We start from the raw sequence: 6,000 nt of genomic DNA, 5'->3' as shown, positions 1-6,000 counted from the left end.
AACACACAGTCGTCTTTCGTGGGGTTTTCTTTCGGAGGAGTGATTTATGGTACGATCGGGACACAATTTTCGCTGAGATGATGGATCGCTGGAGTTGCCCGCGCTTGCCAAAAACCTTTGCTCCGAAAAGCGATGTTCGGCAAGGGGCGTGTTTGGCAGGTGTATGGCGTACGTGTGAAAGCATCTCCATAAATCTCCATTTGCAAAGAACTGTTAAAAATTAACATGTTTTGCGATTTACGGCTTGGACGATGGGTTGGCAGTGGCCACCAATGGACCGATCCCCCTGTTATGGTGTTATAAATCTCTCGCCAGCCACCAAGTCTACCATGGTACGCGTTCTAAGTTCCATTCTTCCCAACCGAGGGAGGCCGTTGGTTGGGTGATCGTTTATTTTGCCATTTCTGGATGAGTTTTAATTTTCAATTTTTGTTTTATTCGATTTTTTTCGATTTTGCCCGATCAAGCGTGGTAGACTTTGTGACGATGTGACTTCTACTTAGAAGATGTATTCTAAAATCCCCTATTTGTTTACGCGATATTCATGAGACATTAATTTGCGTGTGCAAAGTGTTGGAACAAATTAACAGGTAGAGAGCTGTTGGAAAAGGTCAATAAAGTGTTTTGTTACTTGATTTTATTTTTATTCTTGATCGTTAAGCGAAACTATAGGGGTTCACCTTTAAGTCCTTAAAATGTTTATATTTTTAATAATTTTCATCAACACGTACGGCTAAAAATAACTAATAATTTTTGCTGCTAATTCTACTAATGATCCTGTGTTGAGTGCAGTAATGATCGACTGAGGTGCAACAAGATGAATAGTAATGGAAATGAAGAAACCAATCCCAATATAAGCGAATTGCGCCTCGGTAAGCTCATTACAAGTGCGTTATGAGTTTTTGGGATGACATTTATCGGAACAAGATGACTCCCTGGCCGGGAATACTACTTCAGTAGCAAAAGGTCATCCAGCCATACCATTCCGGGAGCAATCAATGTAATTACCATCCACCATCAAATCCACAGCATGCGAGACTGAAAGAACGCGAAAGCATTTGGTACGAAAACAAAGATTTGTTATTTTATTTTTCATCAATCGAAAGGCGGCGAGTAGCTCGTGATGCAACCCCGAAACGTGTTGAAGACGATGATGTCCCGACGATCACTGTTTCGTGGAATTTTGGTGATTTTTTCTTCTTTTCCTTTCGTTATTACTTTCAAGAGACCTGGCAAAGGTCAGTATGTCAACGGGTCGTAGTGAATTGGATGCGTGAAAAATAAATTTTATTTCCTCCGTGGGTTGTACGGGATGCGGGTTCGTGTGATTGATGCATGCGGTTTATGTAATGATTTAGATCGTATTCATCTTCGTCTCTCAATGAAGGTCGAAATGTGGCTTTAAACTTCAATATATGCATGGAATATGTTTAATTAATTTTCAATATGATAGATGTTGTTAGTTATTTTCTTTTATGGTTGGAATTATATACAGAAAAAAACTAAAAAAGAGAACATACTTCAACGCTGAAAAAAGCAAGCTAATTTTTTTTCTTGCAATAATCCTCTGTGACTAGGGGATATTCATACAAACAGGTCTTTGTCTCGCCGGGATGTAATTTATTCTCCTGGAAGCAGTAATAATGCACACTAAATCACACCTATTGTGATAAATCATACCTTAAAGTGTCTACCAGCGCTGACGGAAGATGTGAACCATAAAAGTAATGTGAGTGTGAATTTTCTTAGAATTACTGTGAATAAAAAAGACACACGCTTAAAAGTTCCTTTTCATAGTCATATCTTGCCAGCGATTAAATGCACCCTAAACCAGGAAACTCTCAGCGCGCATCAAACTGTCGCTTCAGAATGTCAACATGCGGATAAAACAAATGCGCTAATGTCAATCCGTTTAACCGCGCGATCGATCTAAGGATGCCCGAAACCACCCATCAAAGTCGAATCAATCAATCGATCAAATGATGGAATGCTAGCGATAAAACAAAGCCCGCACACACCGCGCACAAAGATGCACTCCGTCACGCCCGGAACGATAGTTCCATCCTGTCGAGCCGGATATCGAACGGTCAGGCACGGGCAGGCAGTGATTGCACACACTATCAGTTTATCGCGATCGTGGGCCCCAGGGTCGCATGCAAACATCTCTATTTTACCGCGGAAATGCATCGCAACCCGACCGTGCGCTGCGCGATGCCGTTTAATTACGACTATTGGCTCGCATGCAACCATCACACGACCCCATCAGCGCACATCGAACGGTCATGACCTGGGCGCAGTCGTCGTCGTCGTCGTCGTCGGCGGCTTCAACTGAATGAAGAAGCGCCCCGATCAGAAGGTGATAAATCGTTCGACATTGGTTCGGTTAGCTGGTCCGGGCTTCTGGCACGGTGAGATACGGCGAGGTGTAACCGGGTGACGCCACGATGACTTTCGCAAACCGTTCAAGAAGAGGTCAAGAATGAAGTGTGAAGTAATTTTCTTTTTGTTTCGCTTTTGGGTGATGCTACAGGAGGTGGCAAGATGAAACTGTCGACAGTTGCATTCATCATGGCTGGGTTGCGATGCAATAATTGCCGCATATCGCACCGCCACCACCAAGATCAACATACATTTCACCACGGAAGATGGTAAGTGGGAAACAAAATTCAATAAGGAAAAAGGCTACCCGGCAACGGAGAAGAGATTTGTAATGGATTCGCATTCATCACTCACTCGCATCGTCGGAGGAAAAGCAGGAAGCATCTCTCAAACAAGTACTGTCGAGGTGATGGGTTTACTCCTCGCCGAAACGATCTTAATATGATTGGCGTTTATAATTGCGCTGAGCGGTGTTGTATGGTCGTACCAGGGCGTTTAGCGTGTTTAACAAATAGTTACACAAAGCATTGGAGGAATTTCAAATGCCACACGCTAATGCCATGTCTGATGATGTTAGCTGACGTTTGTTGCAATGCTACGACGAGTAAATTAGCATTCGCATTACTGTTTCAAAGTATCTGACCCCAGTGGTAAAACACTAAAGCGAAGGACTTTTCAATCAATGACGTCTTATAGATGATTCCAAGTAGCTTTTTAATTTTACATTCTGATTACAGAAGCTATCATTTCAGCTTGCGGATGAGAAGTGTTTAACAAATGAAATTATAACACATGCCACAGTTATGGTAGAGAAATGAAATTTAAAGTTGAACAGCGTAAAATGGGTAGTAAGTTACATTACTCAGTAGTTGACAGTAAACTTAAAAGAACTAATGATATAAGCAACCCTGACAAATCTGTACTTACAAAAGGTCAGTATGCAGTAGTATGGATCAACAAAACGTAACATAAAGAGTTATGGCACTAGGTATTGGGTCCGCTTGTTCGAAAAAAATCCGTATTGTGTTGTAGCATTTTCTACGTAGCTTAAAATATCAGAAACATCTGGTAAAATTTTCAAATCAATCTACCGACGATCAACAAAGGGTCAAGGAGTTTATGTTGAATATCTAATATGGTTATTCGTTTATCGCAAAATGAAGCTTTGCAAACCGAGAATAATTTGAATCGAGATTGTCTTTGTATAATTTATATTCTTGATTCGTTTCACTTTTTTAAAAGTTAGTTTTTTCAAGTACAGTGCTTTGCCGATCATCTGGGTGCCATTTAACCGGGTGTCTGTTTATCCGTGCAGCTCGGAAATGGCAGTTCTCAAGAAAATTTGACATATTCCGGCAACACCGTTAACGGAAGAATTGAAAGACCCAATTATATATGATCGAATAAGCTCAACTTCTTAAATAAAATAACTATAATTTTCTTTACAACAACAAAACACACAGGGAAAATAAATTAGAGCTACCGATGAGCACTCCACTGTTTTTAGGTACTTTCTTTTTTGATTTTAACAAGTACTGCATAATCAATTTCTTTCAAATCGTTCCTAAGAAAACTCTTTAATGTAATCTGTGATATCTGTAATAATCAAATGTAACTTTAATACTATTTCCTAATTACTCTAGAATGAGCTGACTAACTCATAAATTACTTATTAGATATAATGGGGTTGTTACAAATTTTTTAAACAAATATATAATAGGAAACTATCAATTCACTCTAATAGCATATTTAAAAAAAAGTAAAAAAGTAAAAAGTAAAAGTAAACCATATGTATCCAGTATATGATAAAACCCCGTTTCAACGAAAATAAAAAAAGATTTCTTTATTATTTGGTGAGAATTTCATATAAATATAACGCCGATCACAACACAACAACGACACAATATTCTAGTATTTGTCACAGGATTTTATGTTTAAGTTGATGTTTTTGTTTTTTTCCAAAATATTGACATATTTCTGGTCGTTTACACATAACTTTTTTACTTTACACGTTCAAAATTTGTTTTAAACTGCAAATTTGTAATATAAAGAAGCCCTGTGATAAGTACTAGATATAATTGTCTTTATTCTAACTATGCCCTATTTCCTTGAATTCCGATGATTTTGACGAAACGCTGTTGGGTGCCGCAAATTTTGAATTTATTGACAGCCTTATTGACAGATGTCTTTATCACATATTATCAAATTTAAAATTTAACTAAACCGTATTCATTATCGTTCAAATAGTAGTAAACCATTCTTTCATATTTATAGATTAATAATTAATTAATTAATTTTATTTCTATGATTCAAACGTCTTAAGTCAATTTTCAACAAAGGCTTTGGTGGACCCCTCGTAACGATCGTTAGTTTATTTTTCTTTCGCACCCATCTACACACTCGATCTCTCGCATTGAAGTCTCTCAAAAAGTGGTGAGTATGTTCGTTGCGTCGACGAACGATCGTTGGTATTACACTCTCCCGTGTGGTGAATTTACGGCCGCTCGGCCCTTGACGGGGTGATGGAAGAAGTAAAAACCCTTTCGCTCTCAACTACGCTAGAGTGGCTAGAGTGTGCCGTGCGGCCTAGCTGCACCTCGCATGCATAGGACAACTTGCAGTTTCATGCGATGCATACGGCTTTAAAGGTGTGTGAGCGGTACGGGCCCGGGAAGGTGAGAAATGGCTGCGGACACGAAGGGGAGCGCCGTGTGCACTGAAATGTGCTACTAGGCTATCCGTTATGCTATTCCGTTTCGTTACATTTTCTTAGGCGTGCGAGTTGCTTTTACTTTCTCTAGTGCGCGCGCCGGAACGGTCGAATTTTTTTAGCAAGTGCATAAGGTTATCGCTCGTTTTAGAAGAATGTTTTGAATCCATCGGTAATGTGGGATATTTGCCGTGGTTTCGAAAATGATTTGATTTGCTTTGTATATTTATTATTTTTAAATGGACTTTGTTGTAGTTTATCATGATTAGTTCGTTATTTATGTGTTTATGAAATTTCTTATGTTTTTTACTGTTTTTTTGTATATTAACACAAAAAAATAGCTTTTAAGCAATATTTTTCCCTCTAGGAAGATATTACAAGAGCTGGTCCTGTAGCTCCTGTCGCAAAAGAAACAAAACAAAAGGGTAGACAAAAAATACAACAAAACGGGAGACAACCCGTAAGGAAAAGAAAAGAGTAGCAAAAATCAAATTAAAAAAATCTGCACGGACATCGCTGTCGTAATACCACATCGAACCGTGCGTTGGTGTGCGCACCAACACCATCACTGAAAAGATTGGTTGCGTGGAGAGCAACTGTGGGGGTAAGCTTGATAGTTTTTGCCTTCCTTCTGGGGAAGCTTTGCAAACAAAACTCCACGCATTTTGAACTATCTTTCTCTCGGTTTTATCACTCACCACTCTCACTCTCCTTCTTTTTTTTGGGCAAGCTTAGGGGTGCCCGATCAAAACGTTGGTTGCGTGCATGTCCCCGCCAAACAACACCCTCGGTCGGTTTTGGCTCTTTCTCAGCTTCTTTCTCTCTCTCTTGGCTGGTGGGTTTGCTTTTTCTCCTACTTCATGGTTCGCCCCCATTAAGCGGCCACCCTTTTCCTTTCGTTGTGCAGTCAT

The sequence above is a fragment of the Anopheles moucheti genome, chromosome 2 (assembly GCF_943734755.1).
Source record: "Anopheles moucheti chromosome 2, idAnoMoucSN_F20_07, whole genome shotgun sequence".
NCBI classification, from domain to species: domain Eukaryota; kingdom Metazoa; phylum Arthropoda; class Insecta; order Diptera; family Culicidae; genus Anopheles; species Anopheles moucheti.
Note: the sequence above shows the minus strand (reverse complement) of the source record.